We start from the raw sequence: 23,243 nt of genomic DNA, 5'->3' as shown, positions 1-23,243 counted from the left end.
GGCACAAACATCTGAGGGCATGGCCGTCCACGAAGAAAATGTAGCCATTGATGCCATCTATCGACCCCTGAAAAAGATTGGCGATCCGTTGGATACCGACCGAGTTATAGGCAAAACTTGGTGGGAAAATGAGCCTTAGTGGATTGACAAATTTGTAGATTTTTTTAATATTTTCATTATTTGTTACCTTTTTTTAATTTAAAGCATTGTTTGAGTGAAAAGGAACTAATTGCAACAATTTCGCATTAAAATAAAACAAATTTTTAAATTTTGCTAAATTTCTCAAAAAAATGGCAAGGGGTACCCCTTATGAAATTTTCGAGTGGAAAATTTTTTTGAAATTTTTTTCTGATTTTTTATTCTTTTTTTAATTTAAAGCAATATTTGAGTGAAAAGAAACTTATTGCAACAAATTCGCAATGAAATATATCACATTTAAAAATTTTGCTGAATTGCAGAAAAATGAGGAACATTTTACATTTTCTCAAACAGGGTAAGGAACTTGGCTCCTCGCATAACTTCTGGCACATACATCTGAGGGCATGGCCGTCCAAGAAGAAAATGTAGCCATTGATGCCATCTATCGACCCCAGAAAAAGATTGGAGATCCGTTAGATACCGACCGAGTTATAGGCAAAATTTGGTGCAAAAATGAGGAAAATTTTACATTTTCTCAAACAGGGTAAGGAACTTGGTTCCTCGCATAACTTCTGGCACAGACATCTGAGGGCATGGCCGTCCACGAAGAAAATGTAGCCATTGATGCCATCTATCGACCACAAGTTAAAGATTGGCGATCCGTTGGATACCGACCGAGTTATAGGCAAAACTTGGTGCGAAAATGAGCCTTAGTGGATTGACAGATTTATAGATTTTTTCAATTTTTTTCATTATTTTTTACCTTTTTTTAATTTAAAGCATTGTTTGAGTGAAAAGGAACTAATTGCAACAATTTCGCATTAAAATAAAACAAATTTTTAAATTTTGCTAACATTTTCAAAAAAATGGCAAGGGGTACCCCTTATGAAATTTTCGAGTGGAAAATTTTTTTGAAATTTTTTTCTGATTTTTTATTCTTTTTTTAATTTAAAGCAATATTTGAGTGAAAAGAAACTTATTGCAACAAATTCGCAATGAAATATATCACATTTAAAAATTTTGCTGAATTGCAGAAAAATGAGGAACATTTTACATTTTCTCAAACAGGGTAAGGAACTTGGTTCCTCGCATAACTTCTGGCACAGACATCTGAGGGCATGGCCGTCCAAGAAGAAAATGTAGCCATTGATGCCATCTATCGACCCCAGAAAAAGATTGGAGATCCGTTAGATACCGACCGAGTTATAGGCAAAATTTGGTGCAAAAATGAGGAAAATTTTACATTTTCTCAAACAGGGTAAGGAACTTGGTTCCTCGCATAACTTCTGGCACAGACATCTGAGGGCATGGCCGTCCACAAAGAAAATGTTGCCATTGATGCCATCTATCGACCACAGGTTAAAGATTGGCGATCCGTTGGATACCGACCGAGTTATAGGCAAAACTTGGTGGGAAAATGAGCCTTAGTGGATTGACAAATTTATAGATTATTTCAATTTTCTTCATTATTTTTTACCTTTTTTTAATTTAAAGCATTGTTTGAGTGAAAAGGAACTAATTGCAACAATTTCGCATTAAAATAAAACAAATTTTTAAATTTTGCTAAATTTCTCAAAAAAATGGCAAGAGGTACCCCTTATGAAATTTTTGAGTGGAAAATTTTTTTGAAATTTTTTTCTGATTTTTTATTCTTTTTTTAATTTAAAGCAATATTTGAGTGAAAAGAAACTTATTGCAACAAATTCACAATGAAATATATCACATTTAAAAATTTTGCTGAATTGCAGAAAAATGAGGAACATTTTACATTTTCTCAAACAGGGCAAGGAACTTGGTTCCTCGCATAACTTCTGGCACAGACATCTGAGGGCATGGCCGTCCAAGAAGAAAATGTAGCCATTGGTGCCATCTATCGACCCCAGAAAAAGATTGGAGATCCGTTAGATACCGACCGAGTTATAGGCAAAACTTGGTGCAAAAATGAGGAAAATTTTACATTTTCTCAAACAGGGTAAGGAACTTGGTTCCTCGCATAACTTCTGGCACAAACATCTGAGGGCATGGCCGTCCACGAAGAAAATGTAGCCATTGATGCCATCTATCGACCCCAGAAAAATATTGGCGATCCGTTGGATACCGACCGAGTTATAGGCAAAACTTGGTGGGAAAATGAGCCTTAGTGGATTGACAAATTTGTAGATTTTTTTAATATTTTCATTATTTGTTACCTTTTTTTAATTTAAAGCATTGTTTGAGTGAAAAGGAACTAATTGCAACAATTTCGCATTAAAATAAAACAAATTTTTAAATTTTGCTAAATTTCTCAAAAAAATGGCAAGGGGTACCCCTTATGAAATTTTCGAGTGGAAAATTTTTTTGAAATTTTTTTCTGATTTTTTATTCTTTTTTTAATTTAAAGCAATATTTGAGTGAAAAGAAACTTATTGCAACAAATTCGCAATGAAATATATCACATTTAAAAATTTTGCTGAATTGCAGAAAAATGAGGAACATTTTACATTTTCTCAAACAGGGTAAGGAACTTGGCTCCTCGCATAACTTCTGGCACAGACATCTGAGGGCATGGCCGTCCAAGAAGAAAATGTAGCCATTGATGCCATCTATCGACCCCAGAAAAAGATTGGAGATCCGTTAGATACCGACCGAGTTATAGGCAAAATTTGGTGCAAAAATGAGGAAAATTTTACATTTTCTCAAACAGGGTAAGGAACTTGGTTCCTCGCATAACTTCTGGCACAGACATCTGAGGGCATGGCCGTCCACGAAGAAAATGTAGCCATTGATGCCATCTATCGACCACAGGTTAAAGATTGGCGATCCGTTGGATACCGACCGAGTTATAGGCAAAACTTGGTGGGAAAATGAGTCTTAGTGGATTGACAAATTTATAGATTTTTTCAATTTTTTTCATTATTTTTTACCTTTTTTTAATTTAAAGCATTGTTTGAGTGAAAAGGAACTAATTGCAACAATTTCGCATTAAAATAAAACAAATTTTTAAATTTTGCTAAATTTCTCAAAAAAATGGCAAGGGGTACCCCTTATGAAATTTTCGAGTGGAAAATTTTTTTGAAATTTTTTTCTGATTTTTTATTCTTTTTTTAATTTAAAGCAATATTTGAGTGAAAAGGAACTTATTGCAACAAATTCGCAATGAAATATATCACATTTAAAAATTTTGCTGAATTGCAGAAAAATGAGGAACATTTTACATTTTCTCAAACAGGGTAAGGAACTTGGTTCCTCGCATAACTTCTGGCACAGACATCTGAGGGCATGGCCGTCCAAGAAGAAAATGTAGCCATTGATGCCATCTATCGACCCCAGAAAAAGATTGGAGATCCGTTAGATACCGACCGAGTTATAGGCAAAATTTGGTGCAAAAATGAGGAAAATTTTACATTTTCTCAAACAGGGTAAGGAACTTGGTTCCTCGCATAACTTCTGGCACAGACATCTGAGGGCATGGCCGTCCACGAAGAAAATGTAGCCATTGATGCCATCTATCGACCACAGGTTAAAGATTGGCGATCCGTTGGATACCGACCGAGTTATAGGCAAAACTTGGTGCGAAAATGAGCCTTAGTGGATTGACAAATTTATAGATTTTTTCAATTTTTTTCATTATTTTTTACCTTTTTTTAATTTAAAGCATTGTTTGAGTGAAAAGGAACTAATTGCAACAATTTCGCATTAAAATAAAACAAATTTTTAAATTTTGCTAAATTTCTCAAAAAAATGGCAAGGGGTACCCCTTATGAAATTTTCGAGTGGAAAATTTTTTTGAAATTTTTTTCTGATTTTTTATTCTTTTTTTAATTTAAAGCAATACTTGAGTGAAAAGAAACTTATTGCAACAAATTCGCAATGAAATATATCACATTTAAAAATTTTGCTGAATTGCAGAAAAATGAGGAAAATTTTACATTTTCTCAAACAGGGTAAGGAACTTGGTTCCTCGCATAACTTCTGGCACAGACATCTGAGGGCATGGCCGTCCAAGAAGAAAATGTAGCCATTGATGCCATCTATCGACCCCAGAAAAAGATTGGAGATCCGTTAGATACCGACCGAGTTATAGGCAAAATTTGGTGCAAAAATGAGGAAAATTTTACATTTTCTCAAACAGGGTAAGGAACTTGGTTCCTCGCATAACTTCTGGCACAGACATCTGAGGGCATGGCCGTCCACAAAGAAAATGTTGCCATTGATGCCATCTATCGACCACAGGTTAAAGATTGGCGATCCGTTGGATACCGACCGAGTTATAGGCAAAACTTGGTGGGAAAATGAGTCTTAGTGGATTGACAAATTTATAGATTATTTCAATTTTCTTCATTATTTTTTACCTTTTTTTAATTTAAAGCATTGTTTGAGTGAAAAGGAACTAATTGCAACAATTTCGCATTAAAATAAAACAAATTTTTAAATTTTGCTAAATTTCTCAAAAAAATGGCAAGGGGTACCCCTTATGAAATTTTTGAGTGGAAATTTTTTTTGAAATTTTTTTCTGATTTTTTATTCTTTTTTTAATTTAAAGCAATATTTGAGTGAAAAGAAACTTATTGCAACAAATTCGCAATCAAATATATCACATTTAAAAATTTTGCTGAATTGCAGAAAAATGAGGAACATTTTACATTTTCTCAAACAGGGTAAGGAACTTGGTTCCTCGCATAACTTCTGGCACAGACATCTGAGGGCATGGCCGTCCAAGAAGAAAATATAGCCATTGATGCCATCTATCGACCCCAGAAAAAGATTGGAGATCCGTTAGATACCGACCGAGTTATAGGCAAAATTTGGTGCAAAAATGAGGAAAATTTTACATTTTCTCAAACAGGGTAAGGAACTTGGTTCCTCGCATAACTTCTGGCACAGACATCTGAGGGCATGGCCGTCCACGAAGAAAATGTAGCCATTGGTGCCATCTATCGACCACAGGTTAAAGATTGGCGATCCGTTAGATACCGACCGAGTTATAGGCAAAACTTGGTGCGAAAATGAGCCTTAGTGGATTGACAAATTTATAGATTATTTCAATTTTTTTCATTATTTTTTACCTTTTTTTAATTTAAAGCATTGTTTGAGTGAAAAGGAACTAATTGCAACAATTTCGCATTAAAATAAAACAAATTTTTAAATTTTGCTAAATTTCTCAAAAAAATGGCAAGGGGTACCCCTTATGAAATTTTTGAGTGGAAAATTTTTTTGAAATTTTTTTCTGATTTTTTATTCTTTTTTTAATTTAAAGCAATATTTGAGTGAAAAGAAACTTATTGCAACAAATTCGCAATCAAATATATCACATTTAAAAATTTTGCTGAATTGCAGAAAAATGAGGAAAATTTTACATTTTCTCAAACAGGGTAAGGAACTTGGTTCCTCGCATAACTTCTGGCACAGACATCTGAGGGCATGGCCGTCCAAGAAGAAAATGTAGCCATTGATGCCATCTATCGACCCCAGAAAAAGATTGGAGATCCGTTAGATACCGACCGAGTTATAGGCAAAATTTGGTGCAAAAATGAGGAAAATTTTACATTTTCTCAAACAGGGTAAGGAACTTGGTTCCTCGCATAACTTCTGGCACAGACATCTGAGGGGATGGCCGTCCACGAAGAAAATGTAGCCATTGATGCCATCTATCGACCACAGGTTAAAGATTGGCGATCCGTTGGATACCGACCGAGTTATAGGCAAAACTTGGTGGGAAAATGAGTCTTAGTGGATTGACAAATTTATAGATTTTTTCAATTTTTTTCATTATTTTTTACTTTTTTTTAATTTAAAGCATTGTTTGAGTGAAAAGGAACTAATTGCAACAATTTCGCATTAAAATAAAACAAATTTTTAAATTTTGCTAAATTTCTCAAAAAAATGGCAAGGGGTACCCCTTATGAAATTTTCGAGTGGAAAATTTTTTTGAAATTTTTTTCTGATTTTTTATTCTTTTTTTAATTTAAAGCAATATTTGAGTGAAAAGAAACTTATTGCAACAAATTCGCAATGAAATATATCACATTTAAAAATTTTTGCTGAATTGCAGAAAAATGAGGAACATTTTACATTTTCTCAAACAGGGTAAGGAACTTGGTTCCTCGCATAACTTATGGCACAGACATCTGAGGGCATGGCCGTCCAAGAAGAAAATGTAGCCATTGATGCCATCTATCGACCCCAGAAAAAGATTGGAGATCCGTTAGATACCGACCGAGTTATAGGCAAAATTTGGTGCAAAAATGAGGAAAATTTTACATTTTCTCAAACGGGGTAAGGAACTTGGTTCCTCGCATAACTTCTGGCACAAACATCTGAGGGCATGGCCGTCCACGAAGAAAATGCAGCCATTGATGCCATCTATCGACCACAGGTTAAAGATTGGCGATCCGTTGGATACCGACCGAGTTATAGGCAAAACTTGGTGCGAAAATGAGCCTTAGTGGATTGACAAATTTATAGATTTTTTCAATTTTTTTCATTATTTTTTACCTTTTTTTAATTTAAAGCATTGTTTGAGTGAAAAGGAACTAATTGCAACAATTTCGCATTAAAATAAAACAAATTTTTAAATTTTGCTAAATTTCTCAAAAAAATGGCAAGGGGTACCCCTTATGAAATTTTCGAGTGAAAAATTTTTTTGAAATTTTTTTCTGATTTTTTATTCTTTTTTAAATTTAAAGCAATATTTGAGTGAAAAGAAACTTATTGCAACAAATTCGCAATGAAATATATCACATTTAAAAATTTTGCTGAATTGCAGAAAAATGAGGAACATTTTACATTTTCTCAAACAGGGTAAGGAACTTGGTTCCTCGCATAACTTCTGGCACAGACATCTGAGGGCATGGCCGTCCAAGAAGAAAATGTAGCCATTGATGCCATCTATCGACCCCAGAAAAAGATTGGAGATCCGTTAGATACCGACCGAGTTATAGGCAAAATTTGGTGCAAAAATGAGGAAAATTTTACATTTTCTCAAACGGGGTAAGGAACTTGGTTCCTCGCATAACTTCTGGCACAAACATCTGAGGGCATGGCCGTTCACGAAGAAAATGCAGCCATTGATGCCATCTATCGACCACAGGTTAAAGATTGGCGATCCGTTGGATACCGACCGAGTTATAGGCAAAACTTGGTGCGAAAATGAGCCTTAGTGGATTGACAAATTTATAGATTTTTTCAATTTTTTTCATTATTTTTTACCTTTTTTTAATTTAAAGCATTGTTTGAGTGAAAAGGAACTAATTGCAACAATTTCGCATTAAAATAAAACAAATTTTTAAATTTTGCTAAATTTCTCAAAAAAATGGCAAGGGGTACCCCTTATGAAATTTTTGAGTGGAAATTTTTTTTGAAATTTTTTTCTGATTTTTTATTCTTTTTTTAATTTAAAGCAATATTTGAGTGAAAAGAAACTTATTGCAACAAATTCGCAATCAAATATATCACATTTAAAAATTTTGCTGAATTGCAGAAAAATGAGGAAAATTTTACATTTTCTCAAACAGGGTAAGGAACTTGGTTCCTCGCATAACTTCTGGCACAGACATCTGAGGGCATGGCCGTCCAAGAAGAAAATGTAGCCATTGATGCCATCTATCGACCCCAGAAAAAGATTGGAGATCCGTTAGATACCGACCGAGTTATAGGCAAAATTTGGTGCAAAAATGAGGAAAATTTTACATTTTCTCAAACAGGGTAAGGAACTTGGTTCCTCGCATAACTTCTGGCACAGACATCTGAGGGGATGGCCGTCCACGAAGAAAATGTAGCCATTGATGCCATCTATCGACCACAGGTTAAAGATTGGCGATCCGTTGGATACCGACCGAGTTATAGGCAAAACTTGGTGGGAAAATGAGTCTTAGTGGATTGACAAATTTATAGATTTTTTCAATTTTTTTCATTATTTTTTACTTTTTTTTAATTTAAAGCATTGTTTGAGTGAAAAGGAACTAATTGCAACAATTTCGCATTAAAATAAAACAAATTTTTAAATTTTGCTAAATTTCTCAAAAAAATGGCAAGGGGTACCCCTTATGAAATTTTCGAGTGGAAAATTTTTTTGAAATTTTTTTCTGATTTTTTATTCTTTTTTTAATTTAAAGCAATATTTGAGTGAAAAGAAACTTATTGCAACAAATTCGCAATGAAATATATCACATTTAAAAATTTTTGCTGAATTGCAGAAAAATGAGGAACATTTTACATTTTCTCAAACAGGGTAAGGAACTTGGTTCCTCGCATAACTTATGGCACAGACATCTGAGGGCATGGCCGTCCAAGAAGAAAATGTAGCCATTGATGCCATCTATCGACCCCAGAAAAAGATTGGAGATCCGTTAGATACCGACCGAGTTATAGGCAAAATTTGGTGCAAAAATGAGGAAAATTTTACATTTTCTCAAACGGGGTAAGGAACTTGGTTCCTCGCATAACTTCTGGCACAAACATCTGAGGGCATGGCCGTCCACGAAGAAAATGCAGCCATTGATGCCATCTATCGACCACAGGTTAAAGATTGGCGATCCGTTGGATACCGACCGAGTTATAGGCAAAACTTGGTGCGAAAATGAGCCTTAGTGGATTGACAAATTTATAGATTTTTTCAATTTTTTTCATTATTTTTTACCTTTTTTTAATTTAAAGCATTGTTTGAGTGAAAAGGAACTAATTGCAACAATTTCGCATTAAAATAAAACAAATTTTTAAATTTTGCTAAATTTCTCAAAAAAATGGCAAGGGGTACCCCTTATGAAATTTTCGAGTGAAAAATTTTTTTGAAATTTTTTTCTGATTTTTTATTCTTTTTTAAATTTAAAGCAATATTTGAGTGAAAAGAAACTTATTGCAACAAATTCGCAATGAAATATATCACATTTAAAAATTTTGCTGAATTGCAGAAAAATGAGGAACATTTTACATTTTCTCAAACAGGGTAAGGAACTTGGTTCCTCGCATAACTTCTGGCACAGACATCTGAGGGCATGGCCGTCCAAGAAGAAAATGTAGCCATTGATGCCATCTATCGACCCCAGAAAAAGATTGGAGATCCGTTAGATACCGACCGAGTTATAGGCAAAATTTGGTGCAAAAATGAGGAAAATTTTACATTTTCTCAAACGGGGTAAGGAACTTGGTTCCTCGCATAACTTCTGGCACAAACATCTGAGGGCATGGCCGTTCACGAAGAAAATGCAGCCATTGATGCCATCTATCGACCACAGGTTAAAGATTGGCGATCCGTTGGATACCGACCGAGTTATAGGCAAAACTTGGTGCGAAAATGAGCCTTAGTGGATTGACAAATTTATAGATTTTTTCAATTTTTTTCATTATTTTTTACCTTTTTTTAATTTAAAGCATTGTTTGAGTGAAAAGGAACTAATTGCAACAATTTCGCATTAAAATAAAACAAATTTTTAAATTTTGCTAAATTTCTCAAAAAAATGGCAAGGGGTACCCCTTATGAAATTTTTGAGTGGAAAATTTTTTTGAAATTTTTTTCTGATTTTTTATTCTTTTTTTAATTTAAAGCAATATTTGAGTGAAAAGAAACTTATTGCAACAAATTCGCAATGAAATATATCACATTTAAAAATTTTGCTGAATTGCAGAAAAATGAGGAACATTTTACATTTTCTCAAACAGGGTAAGGAACTTGGTTCCTCGCATAACTTCTGGCACAGACATCTGAGGGCATGGCCGTCCAAGAAGAAAATATAGCCATTGATGCCATCTATCGACCCCAGAAAAAGATTGGAGATCCGTTAGATACCGACCGAGTTATAGGCAAAATTTGGTGCAAAAATGAGGAAAATTTTACATTTTCTCAAACAGGGTAAGGAACTTGGTTCCTCGCATAACTTCTGGCACAGACATCTGAGGGCATGGCCGTCCACGAAGAAAATGTAGCCATTGGTGCCATCTATCGACCACAGGTTAAAGATTGGCGATCCGTTGGATACCGACCGAGTTATAGGCAAAACTTGGTGCGAAAATGAGCCTTAGTGGAATGACAAATTTATAGATTATTTCAATTTTTTTCATTATTTTTTACCTTTTTTTAATTTAAAGCATTGTTTGAGTGAAAAGGAACTAATTGCAACAATTTCGCATTAAAATAAAACAAATTTTTAAATTTTGCTAAATTTCTCAAAAAAATGGCAAGGGGTACCCCTTATGAAATTTTTGAGTGGAAAATTTTTTTCAAATTTTTTTCTGATTTTTTATTCTTTTTTTAATTAAAAGCAATATTTGAGTGAAAAGAAACTTATTGCAACAAATTCGCAATGAAATATATCACATTTAAAAATTTTGCTGAAAAATGAGGAAAATTTTACATTTTCTCAAACAGGGTAAGGAACTTGGTTCCTCGCATAACTTCTGGCACAGACATCTGAGGGCATGGCCGTCCAAGAAGAAAATGTAGCCATTGATGCCATCTATCGACCCCAGAAAAAGATTGGAGATCCGTTAGATACCGACCGAGTTATAGGCAAAATTTGGTGCAAAAATGAGGAAAATTTTACATTTTCTCAAACAGGGTAAGGAACTTGGTTCCTCGCATAACTTCTGGCACAGACATCTGAGGGGATGGCCGTCCACGAAGAAAATGTAGCCATTGATGCCATCTATCGACCACAGGTTAAAGATTGGCGATCCGTTGGATACCGACCGAGTTATAGGCAAAACTTGGTGGGAAAATGAGTCTTAGTGGATTGACAAATTTATAGATTTTTTCAATTTTTTTCATTATTTTTTACTTTTTTTTAATTTAAAGCATTGTTTGAGTGAAAAGGAACTAATTGCAACAATTTCGCATTAAAATAAAACAAATTTTTAAATTTTGCTAAATTTCTCAAAAAAATGGCAAGGGGTACCCCTTATGAAATTTTCGAGTGGAAAATTTTTTTGAAATTTTTTTCTGATTTTTTATTCTTTTTTTAATTTAAAGCAATATTTGAGTGAAAAGAAACTTATTGCAACAAATTCGCAATGAAATATATCACATTTAAAAATTTTGCTGAATTGCAGAAAAATGAGGAACATTTTACATTTTCTCAAACAGGGTAAGGAACTTGGTTCCTCGCATAACTTATGGCACAGACATCTGAGGGCATGGCCGTCCAAGAAGAAAATGTAGCCATTGATGCCATCTATCGACCCCAGAAAAAGATTGGAGATCCGTTAGATACCGACCGAGTTATAGGCAAAATTTGGTGCAAAAATGAGGAAAATTTTACATTTTCTCAAACGGGGTAAGGAACTTGGTTCCTCGCATAACTTCTGGCACAAACATCTGAGGGCATGGCCGTCCACGAAGAAAATGCAGCCATTGATGCCATCTATCGACCACAGGTTAAAGATTGGCGATCCGTTGGATACCGACCGAGTTATAGGCAAAACTTGGTGCGAAAATGAGCCTTAGTGGATTGACAAATTTATAGATTTTTTCAATTTTTTTCATTATTTTTTACCTTTTTTTAATTTAAAGCATTGTTTGAGTGAAAAGGAACTAATTGCAACAATTTCGCATTAAAATAAAACAAATTTTTAAATTTTGCTAAATTTCTCAAAAAAATGGCAAGGGGTACCCCTTATGAAATTTTCGAGTGGAAAATTTTTTTGAAATTTTTTTCTGATTTTTTATTCTTTTTTTAATTTAAAGCAATATTTGAGTGAAAAGAAACTTATTGCAACAAATTCGCAATGAAATATATCACATTTAAAAATTTTGCTGAATTGCAGAAAAATGAGGAACATTTTACATTTTCTCAAACAGGGTAAGGAACTTGGTTCCTCGCATAACTTCTGGCACAGACATCTGAGGGCATGGCCGTCCAAGAAGAAAATGTAGCCATTGATGCCATCTATCGACCCCAGAAAAAGATTGGAGATCCGTTAGATACCGACCGAGTTATAGGCAAAATTTGGTGCAAAAATGAGGAAAATTTTACATTTTCTCAAACGGGGTAAGGAACTTGGTTCCTCGCATAACTTCTGGCACAAACATCTGAGGGCATGGCCGTTCACGAAGAAAATGCAGCCATTGATGCCATCTATCGACCACAGGTTAAAGATTGGCGATCCGTTGGATACCGACCGAGTTATAGGCAATTCAATTTTTTTCATTATTTTTTACCTTTTTTTAATTTAAAGCATTGTTTGAGTGAAAAGGAACTAATTGCAACAATTTCGCATTAAAATAAAACAAATTTTTAAATTTTGCTAAATTTCTCAAAAAAATGGCAAGGGGTACCCCTTATGAAATTTTCGAGTGGAAAATTTTTTTGAAATTTTTTTCTGATTTTTTATTCTTTTTTTTAATTTAAAGCAATATTTGAGTGAAAAGAAACTTATTGCAACAAATTCGCAATGAAATATATCACATTTAAAAATTTTGCTGAATTGCAGAAAAATGAGGAACATTTTACATTTTCTCAAACAGGGTAAGGAACTTGGTTCCTCGCATAACTTCTGGCACAGACATCTGAGGGCATGGCCGTCCAAGAAGAAAATGTAGCCATTGATGCCATCTATCGACCCCAGAAAAAGATTGGAGATCCGTTAGATACCGACCGAGTTATAGGCAAAATTTGGTGCAAAAATGAGGAAAATTTTACATTTTCTCAAACAGGGTAAGGAACTTGGTTCCTCGCATAACTTCTGGCACAGACATCTGAGGGCATGGCCGTCCACAAAGAAAATGTTGCCATTGATGCCATCTATCGACCACAGGTTAAAGATTGGCGATCCGTTGGATACCGACCGAGTTATAGGCAAAACTTGGTGGGAAAATGAGTCTTAGTGGATTGACAAATTTATAGATTATTTCAATTTTCTTCATTATTTTTTACCTTTTTTTAATTTAAAGCATTGTTTGAGTGAAAAGGAACTAATTGCAACAATTTCGCATTAAAATAAAACAAATTTTTAAATTTTGCTAAATTTCTCAAAAAAGTGGCAAGGGGTACCCCTTATGAAATTTTTGAGTGGAAAATTTTTTTGAATTTTTTTTCTGATTTTTTATTCTTTTTTTTAATTTAAAGCAATATTTGAGTGAAAAGAAACTTATTGCAACAAATTCGCAGTGAAATATATCACATTTAAAAATTTTGCTGAATTGCAGAAAAATGAGGAACATTTTACATTTTCTCAAACAGGGCAAGGAACTTGGTTCCTCGCATAACTTCTGGCACAGACATCTGAGGGCATGGCCGTCCAAGAAGAAAATGTAGCCATTGATGCCATCTATCGACCCCAGAAAAAGATTGGAGATCCGTTAGATACCGACCGAGTTATAGGCAAAATTTGGTGCAAAAATGAGGAAAATTTTACATTTTCTCAAACAGGGTAAGGAACTTGGTTCCTCGCATAACTTCTGGCACAGACATCTGAGGGCATGGCCGTCCACGAAGAAAATGTAGCCATTGATGCCATCTATCGACCACAGGTTAAAGATTGGCGATCCGTTGGATACCGACCGAGTTATAGGCAAAACTTGGTGGGAAAATGAGCCTTAGTGAATTGACAAATTTATAGATTTTTTCAATTTTTTTCATTATTTTTTACCTTTTTTTAATTTAAAGCATTGTTTGAGTGAAAAGGAACTAATTGCAACAATTTCGCATTAAAATAAAACAAATTTTTAAAGTTTGCTAAATTTCTCAAAAAAATGGCAAGGGGTACCCCTTATGAAATTTTCGAGTGAAAAATTTTTTTGAAATTTTTTTCTGATTTTTTATTCTTTTTTTAATTTAAAGCAATATTTGAGTGAAAAGAAACTTATTGCAACAAATTCGCAATGAAATATATCACATTTAAAAATTTTGCTGAATTGCAGAAAAATGAGGAACATTTTACATTTTCTCAAACAGGGTAAGGAACTTGGTTCCTCGCATAACTTCTGGCACAGACATCTGAGGGCATGGCCGTCCAAGAAGAAAATGTAGCCATTGATGCCATCTATCGACCACAGGTTAAAGATTGGCGATCCGTTGGATACCGACCGAGTTATAGGCAAAATTTGGTGCAAAAATGAGGAAAATTTTACATTTTCTCAAACAGGGTAAGGAACTTGGTTCCTCGCATAACTTCTGGCACAGACATCTGAGGGCATGGCCGTCCAAGAAGAAAATGTAGCCATTGATGCCATCTATCGACCCCAGAAAAAGATTGGAGATCCGTTAGATACCGACCGAGTTATAGGCAAAATTTGGTGCAAAAATGAGGAAAATTTTACATTTTCTCAAATAGGGTAAGGAACTTGGTTCCTCGCATAACTTCTGGCACAGACATCTGAGGGCATGGCCGTCCACGAAGAAAATGTAGCCATTGATGCCATCTATCGACCACAGGTTAAAGATTGGCGATCCGTTGGATACCGACCGAGTTATAGGCAAAACTTGGTGGGAAAATGAGTCTTAGTGGATTGACAAATTTATAGATTTTTTCAATTTTTTTCATTATTTTTTACCTTTTTTTAATTTAAAGCATTGTTTGAGTGAAAAGGAACTAATTGCAACAATTTCGCATTAAAATAAAACAAATTTTTAAATTTTGCTAAATTTCTCAAAAAAGTGGCAAGGGGTACCCCTTATGAAATTTTTGAGTGGAAAATTTTTTTGAATTTTTTTTCTGATTTTTTATTCTTTTTTTTAATTTAAAGCAATATTTGAGTGAAAAGAAACTTATTGCAACAAATTCGCAGTGAAATATATCACATTTAAAAATTTTGCTGAATTGCAGAAAAATGAGGAACATTTTACATTTTCTCAAACAGGGCAAGGAACTTGGTTCCTCGCATAACTTCTGGCACAGACATCTGAGGGCATGGCCGTCCAAGAAGAAAATGTAGCCATTGATGCCATCTATCGACCCCAGAAAAAGATTGGAGATCCGTTAGATACCGACCGAGTTATAGGCAAAATTTGGTGCAAAAATGAGGAAAATTTTACATTTTCTCAAACAGGGTAAGGAACTTGGTTCCTCGCATAACTTCTGGCACAGACATCTGAGGGCATGGCCGTCCACGAAGAAAATGTAGCCATTGATGCCATCTATCGACCACAGGTTAAAGATTGGCGATCCGTTGGATACCGACCGAGTTATAGGCAAAACTTGGTGGGAAAATGAGCCTTAGTGAATTGACAAATTTATAGATTTTTTCAATTTTTTTCATTATTTTTTACCTTTTTTTAATTTAAAGCATTGTTTGAGTGAAAAGGAACTAATTGCAACAATTTCGCATTAAAATAAAACAAATTTTTAAAGTTTGCTAAATTTCTCAAAAAAATGGCAAGGGGTACCCCTTATGAAATTTTCGAGTGAAAAATTTTTTTGAAATTTTTTTCTGATTTTTTATTCTTTTTTTAATTTAAAGCAATATTTGAGTGAAAAGAAACTTATTGCAACAAATTCGCAATGAAATATATCACATTTAAAAATTTTGCTGAATTGCAGAAAAATGAGGAACATTTTACATTTTCTCAAACAGGGTAAGGAACTTGGTTCCTCGCATAACTTCTGGCACAGACATCTGAGGGCATGGCCGTCCAAGAAGAAAATGTAGCCATTGATGCCATCTATCGACCACAGGTTAAAGATTGGCGATCCGTTGGATACCGACCGAGTTATAGGCAAAATTTGGTGCAAAAATGAGGAAAATTTTACATTTTCTCAAACAGGGTAAGGAACTTGGTTCCTCGCATAACTTCTGGCACAGACATCTGAGGGCATGGCCGTCCAAGAAGAAAATGTAGCCATTGATGCCATCTATCGACCCCAGAAAAAGATTGGAGATCCGTTAGATACCGACCGAGTTATAGGCAAAATTTGGTGCAAAAATGAGGAAAATTTTACATTTTCTCAAATAGGGTAAGGAACTTGGTTCCTCGCATAACTTCTGGCACAGACATCTGAGGGCATGGCCGTCCACGAAGAAAATGTAGCCATTGGTGCCATCTATCGACCACAGGTTAAAGATTGGCGATCCGTTGGATACCGACCGAGTTATAGGCAAAACTTGGTGGGAAAATGAGTCTTAGTGGATTGACAAATTTATAGATTTTTTCAATTTTTTTCATTATTTTTTACCTTTTTTTAATTTAAAGCATTGTTTGAGTGAAAAGGAACTAATTGCAACAATTTCGCATTAAAATAAAACAAATTTTTAAATTTTGCTAAATTTCTCAAAAAAATGGCAAGGGGTACCCCTTATGAAATTTTCGAGTGGAAAATTTTTTTGAAATTTTTTTCTGATTTTTTATTCTTTTTTTAATTTAAAGCAATATTTGAGTGAAAAGAAACTTATTGCAACAAATTCGCAATGAAATATATCACATTTAAAAATTTTGCTAAATTGCAGAAAAATGAGGAACATTTTACATTTTCTCAAACAGGGTAAGGAACTTGGTTCCTCGCATAACTTCTGGCACAGACATCTGAGGGCATGGCCGTCCAAGAAGAAAATGTAGCCATTGATGCCATCTATCGACCCCAGAAAAAGATTGGAGATCCGTTAGATACCGACCGAGTTATAGGCAAAATTTGGTGCAAAAATGAGGAAAATTTTACATTTTCTCAAACAGGGTAAGGAACTTGGTTCCTCGCATAACTTCTGGCACAGACATCTGAGGGCATGGCCGTCCACAAAGAAAATGTTGCCATTGATGCCATCTATCGACCACAGGTTAAAGATTGGCGATCCGTTGGATACCGACCGAGTTATAGGCAAAACTTGGTGGGAAAATGAGTCTTAGTGGATTGACAAATTTATAGATTATTTCAATTTTCTTCATTATTTTTTACCTTTTTTTAATTTAAAGCATTGTTTGAGTGAAAAGGAACTAATTGCAACAATTTCGCATTAAAATAAAACAAATTTTTAAATTTTGCTAAATTTCTCAAAAAAATGGCAAGGGGTACCCCTTATGAAATTTTTGAGTGGAAAATTTTTTTGAATTTTTTTTCTGATTTTTTATTCTTTTTTTAATTTAAAGCAATATTTGAGTGAAAAGAAACTTATTGCAACAAATTCGCAGTGAAATATATCACATTTAAAAATTTTGCTGAATTGCAGAAAAATGAGGAACATTTTACATTTTCTCAAACAGGGTAAGGAACTTGGTTCCTCGCATAACTTCTGGCACAGACATCTGAGGGCATGGCCGTCCAAGAAGAAAATGTAGCCATTGATGCCATCTATCGACCCCAGAAAAAGATTGGAGATCCGTTAGATACCGACCGAGTTATAGGCAAAATTTGGTGCAAAAATGAGGAAAATTTTACATTTTCTCAAACAGGGTAAGGAACTTGGTTCCTCGCATAACTTCTGGCACAGACATCTGAGGGCATGGCCGTCCACAAAGAAAATGTTGCCATTGATGCCATCTATCGACCACAGGTTAAAGATTGGCGATCCGTTGGATACCGACCGAGTTATAGGCAAAACTTGGTGGGAAAATGAGTCTTAGTGGATTGACAAATTTATAGATTATTTCAATTTTTTTCATTATTTTTTACCTTTTTTTAATTTAAAGCATTGTTTGAGTGAAAAGGAACTAATTGCAACAATTTCGCATTAAAATAAAACAAATTTTTAAATTTTGCTAAATTTCTCAAAAAAATGGCAAGGGGTACCTCTTATGAAATTTTTGAGTGGAAAATTTTTTTGAAATTTTTTTCTGATTTTTTATTCTTTTTTTAATTTAAAGCAATATTTGAGTGAAAAGAAACTTATTGCAACAAATTCGCAATGAAATATATCACATTTAAAAATTTTGCTGAATTGCAGAAAAATGAGGAACATTTTACATTTTCTCAAACAGGGTAAGGAACTTGGTTCCTCGCATAACTTCTGGCACAGACATCTGAGGGCATGGCCGTCCAAGAAGAAAATGTAGCCATTGATGCCATCTATCGACCCCAGAAAAAGATTGGAGATCCGTTAGATACCGACCGAGTTATAGGCAAAATTTGGTGCAAAAATGAGGAAAATTTTACATTTTCTCAAACAGGGTAAGGAACTTGGTTCCTCGCATAACTTCTGGCACAGACATCTGAGGGCATGGCCGTCCACGAAGAAAATGTAGCCATTGATGCCATCTATCGACCACAGGTTAAAGATTGGCGATCCGTTGGATACCGACCGAGTTATAGGCAAAACTTGGTGGGAAAATGAGTCTTAGTGGATTGACAAATTTATAGATTATTTCAATTTTTTTCATTATTTTTTACCTTTTTTTAATTTAAAGCATTGTTTGAGTGAAAAGGAACTAATTGCAACAATTTCGCATTAAAATAAAACAAATTTTTAAATTTTGCTAAATTTCTCAAAAAAATGGCAAGGGGTACCCCTTATGAAATTTTTGAGTGGAAAATTTTTTTGAAATTTTTTTCTGATTTTTTATTCTTTTTTTAATTTAAAGCAATATTTGAGTGAAAAGAAACTTATTGCAACAAATTCGCAATGAAATATATCACATTTAAAAATTTTGCTGAAAAATGAGGAAAATTTTACATTTTCTCAAACAGGGTAAGGAACTTGGTTCCTCGCATAACTTCTGGCACAGACATCTGAGGGCATGGCCGTCCAAGAAGAAAATGTAGCCATTGATGCCATCTATCGACCCCAGAAAAAGATTGGAGATCCGTTAGATACCGACCGAGTTATAGGCAAAATTTGGTGCAAAAATGAGGAAAATTTTACATTTTCTCAAACAGGGTAAGGAACTTGGTTCCTCGCATAACTTCTGGCACAGACATCTGAGAGCATGGCCGTCCAAGAAGAAAATGTAGCCATTGATGCCATCTATCGACCCCAGAAAAAGATTGGAGATCCGTTGGATACCGACCGAGTTATAGGCAAAATTTGGTGCAAAAATGAGGAAAATTTTACATTTTCTCAAACAGGGTAAGGAACTTGGTTCCTCGCATAACTTCTGGCACAGACATCTGAGGGCATGGCCGTCCAAGAAGAAAATGTAGCCATTGATGCCATCTATCGACCCCAGGAAAAGATTGGAGATCCGTTAGATATCAACCGAGTTATAGGCAAAATTTGGTGCAAAAATGAGGAAAATTTTACATTTTCTCAAACGGGGTAAGGAACTTAGTTCCTCGCATAACTTCTGGCACAAACATCTGAGGGCATGGCCGTCTACGAAGAAAATGCAGCCATTGATGCCATCTATCGACCACAGGTTAAAGATTGGCGATCCGTTGGATACCGACCGAGTTATAGGCAAAACTTGGTGGGAAAATGAGTCTTAGTGGATTGACAAATTTATAGATTTTTTAAATTTTTTTCATTATTTTTTACCTGTTTTTAATTTAAAGCATTGTTTGAGTGAAAAGGAACTAATTGCAACAATTTCGCATTAAAATAAAACAAATTTTTAAATTTTGCTAAATTTCTCAAAAAAATGGCAAGGGGTACCCCTTATGAAATTTTCGAGTGGAAAATTTTTTTGAAATTTTTTTCTGATTTTTTATTCTTTTTTTAATTTAAAGCAATATTTGAGTGAAAAGAAACTTATTGCAACAAATTCGCAATGAAATATATCACATTTAAAAATTTTGCTGAATTGCAGAAAAATGAGGAACATTTTACATTTTCTCAAACAGGGTAAGGAACTTGGTTCCTCGCATAACTTCTGGCACAGACATCTGAGGGCATGGCCGTCCACGAAGAAAATGTAGCCATTGATGCCATCTATCGACCACAGGTTAAAGATTGGCGATCCGTTGGATACCGACCGAGTTATAGGCAAAACTTGGTGGGAAAATGAGTCTTAGTGGATTGACAAATTTATAGATTATTTCAATTTTTTTCATTATTTTTTACCTTTTTTTAATTTAAAGCATTGTTTGAGTGAAAAGGAACTAATTGCAACAATTTCGCATTAAAATAAAACAAATTTTTAAATTTTGCTAAATTTCTCAAAAAAATGGCAAGGGGTACCCCTTATGAAATTTTTGAGTGGAAAATTTTTTTGAATTTTTTTCTGATTTTTTATTCTTTTTTTAATTTAAAGCAATATTTGAGTGAAAAGAAACTTATTGCAACAAATTCGCAATGAAATATATCACATTTAAAAATTTTGCTGAAAAATGAGGAAAATTTTACATTTTCTCAAACAGGGTAAGGAACTTGGTTCCTCGCATAACTTCTGGCACAGACATCTGAGGGCATGGCCGTCCAAGAAGAAAATGTAGCCATTGATGCCATCTATCGACCCCAGAAAAAGATTGGAGATCCGTTAGATACCGACCGAGTTATAGGCAAAATTTGGTGCAAAAATGAGGAAAATTTTACATTTTCTCAAACAGGGTAAGGAACTTGGTTCCTCGCATAACTTCTGGCACAGACATCTGAGGGCATGGCCGTCCAAGAAGAAAATGTAGCCATTGATGCCATCTATCGACCCCAGAAAAAGATTGGAGATCCGTTAGATACCGACCGAGTTATAGGCAAAATTTGGTGCAAAAATGAGGAAAATTTTACATTTTCTCAAACAGGGTAAGGAACTTGGTTCCTCGCATAACTTCTGGCACAGACATCTGAGGGCATGGCCGTCCAAGAAGAAAATGTAGCCATTGATGCCATCTATCGACCCCAGGAAAAGATTGGAGATCCGTTAGATATCAACCGAGTTATAGGCAAAATTTGGTGCAAAAATGAGGAAAATTTTACATTTTCTCAAACGGGGTAAGGAACTTAGTTCCTCGCATAACTTCTGGCACAAACATCTGAGGGCATGGCCGTCCACGAAGAAAATGCAGCCATTGATGCCATCTATCGACCACAGGTTAAAGATTGGCGATCCGTTGGATACCGACCGAGTTATAGGCAAAACTTGGTGCGAAAATGGGCCTTAGTGGATTGACAAATTTATAGATTATTTCAATTTTTTTCATTATTTTTTACCTTTTTTTAATTTAAAGCATTGTTTGAGTGAAAAGGAACTAATTGCAACAATTTCGCATTAAAATAAAACAAATTTTTAAATTTTGCTAAATTTCTCAAAAAAATGGCAAGGGGTACCCCTTATGAAATTTTTGAGTGAAAAATTTTTTTGAAATTTTTTTCTGATTTTTTATTCTTTTTTTAATTTAAAGCAATATTTGAGTGAAAAGAAACTTATTGCAACAAATTCACAATGAAATATATCACATTTAAAAATTTTGCTGAATTGCAGAAAAATGAGGAACATTTTACATTTTCTCAAACAGGGCAAGGAACTTGGTTCCTCGCATAACTTCTGGCACAGACATCTGAGGGCATGGCCGTCCAAGAAGAAAATGTAGCCATTGATGCCATCTATCGACCCCAGAAAAAGATTGGAGATCCGCTGGATACCGACCGAGTTATAGGCAAAACTTGGTGGGAAAATGAGTCTTAGTGGATTGACAAATTTATAGATTTTTTCAATTTTTTTCATTATTTTTTACCTTTTTTTAATTTAAAGCATTGTTTGAGTGAAAAGGAACTAATTGCAACAATTTCGCATTAAAATAAAACAAATTTTTAAATTTTGCTAAATTTCTCAAAAAAATGGCAAGGGGTACCCCTTATGAAATTTTTGAGTGGAAATTTTTTTTGAAATTTTTTTCTGATTTTTTATTCTTTTTTTAATTTAAAGCAATATTTGAGTGAAAAGAAACTTATTGCAACAAATTCGCAATCAAATATATCACATTTAAAAATTTTGCTGAATTGCAGAAAAATGAGGAACATTTTACATTTTCTCAAACAGGGTAAGGAACTTGGTTCCTCGCATAACTTCTGGCACAGACATCTGAGGGCATGGCCGTCCAAGAAGAAAATGTAGCCATTGATGCCATCTATCGACCACAGGTTAAAGATTGGCGATCCGTTGGATACCGACCGAGTTATAGGCAAAATTTGGTGCAAAAATGAGGAAAATTTTACATTTTCTCAAACAGGGTAAGGAACTTGGTTCCTCGCATAACTTCTGGCACAGACATCTGAGGGCATGGCCGTCCACGAAGAAAATGTAGCCATTGATGCCATCTATCGACCACAGGTTAAAGATTGGCGATCCGTTGGATACCGACCGAGTTATAGGCAAAACTTGGTGGGAAAATGAGTCTTAGTGGATTGACAAATTTATAGATTTTTTCAATTTTTTTCATTATTTTTTACCTTTTTTTAATTTAAAGCATTGTTTGAGTGAAAAGGAACTAATTGCAACAATTTCGCATTAAAATAAAACAAATTTTTAAATTTTGCTAAATTTCTCAAAAAAATGGCAAGGGGTACCCCTTATGAAATTTTCGAGTGGAAAATTTTTTTGAAATTTTTTTCTGATTTTTTATTCTTTTTTTAATTTAAAGCAATATTTGTGTGAAAAGAAACTTATTGCAACAAATTCGCAATGAAATATATCACATTTAAAAATTTTGCTAAATTGCAGAAAAATGAGGAACATTTTACATTTTCTCAAACAGGGTAAGGAACTTGGTTCCTCGCATAACTTCTGGCACAGACATCTGAGGGCATGGCCGTCCAAGAAGAAAATGTAGCCATTGATGCCATCTATCGACCCCAGAAAAAGATTGGAGATCCGTTAGATACCGACCGAGTTATAGGCAAAATTTGGTGCAAAAATGAGGAAAATTTTACATTTTCTCAAACAGGGTAAGGAACTTGGTTCCTCGCATAACTTCTGGCACAGACATCTGAGGGCATGGCCGTCCACGAAGAAAATGTAGCCATTGATGCCATCTATCGACCACAGGTTAAAGATTGGCGATCCGTTGGATACCGACCGAGTTATAGGCAAAACTTGGTGGGAAAATGAGTCTTAGTGGATTGACAAATTTATAGATTTTTTCAATTTTTTTCATTATTTTTTACCTTTTTTTAATTTAAAGCATTGTTTGAGTGAAAAGGAACTAATTGCAACAATTTCGCATTAAAATAAAACAAATTTTTAAATTTTGCTAAATTTCTCAAAAAAATGGCAAGGGGTACCCCTTATGAAATTTTCGAGTGGAAAATTTTTTTGAAATTTTTTTCTGATTTTTTATTCTTTTTTTAATTTAAAGCAATATTTGAGTGAAAAGAAACTTATTGCAACAAATTCGCAATG

General features: G+C 34.4%; 1 long non-coding RNA gene across 1 annotated transcript in view; it reads right to left on the bottom strand.

Moving 5' to 3' along the window:
• Positions 1-409: 409 nt before the first annotated feature.
• The window catches only part of LOC125768701 (uncharacterized), a 45,042-nt gene continuing 22,208 nt past the window's right edge, over positions 410-23,243 (bottom strand). The window contains exon 3 of the long non-coding RNA XR_007418953.1: positions 410-901. This is a non-coding gene — a long non-coding RNA (uncharacterized LOC125768701). The remainder of the gene's footprint in view (positions 902-23,243) is intronic.

Source organism: Anopheles funestus, chromosome 3RL (assembly GCF_943734845.2).
Source record: "Anopheles funestus chromosome 3RL, idAnoFuneDA-416_04, whole genome shotgun sequence".
Classification (NCBI taxonomy): domain Eukaryota; kingdom Metazoa; phylum Arthropoda; class Insecta; order Diptera; family Culicidae; genus Anopheles; species Anopheles funestus.
Note: the sequence above shows the minus strand (reverse complement) of the source record. Positions and strands in the feature narration are given on the sequence as shown.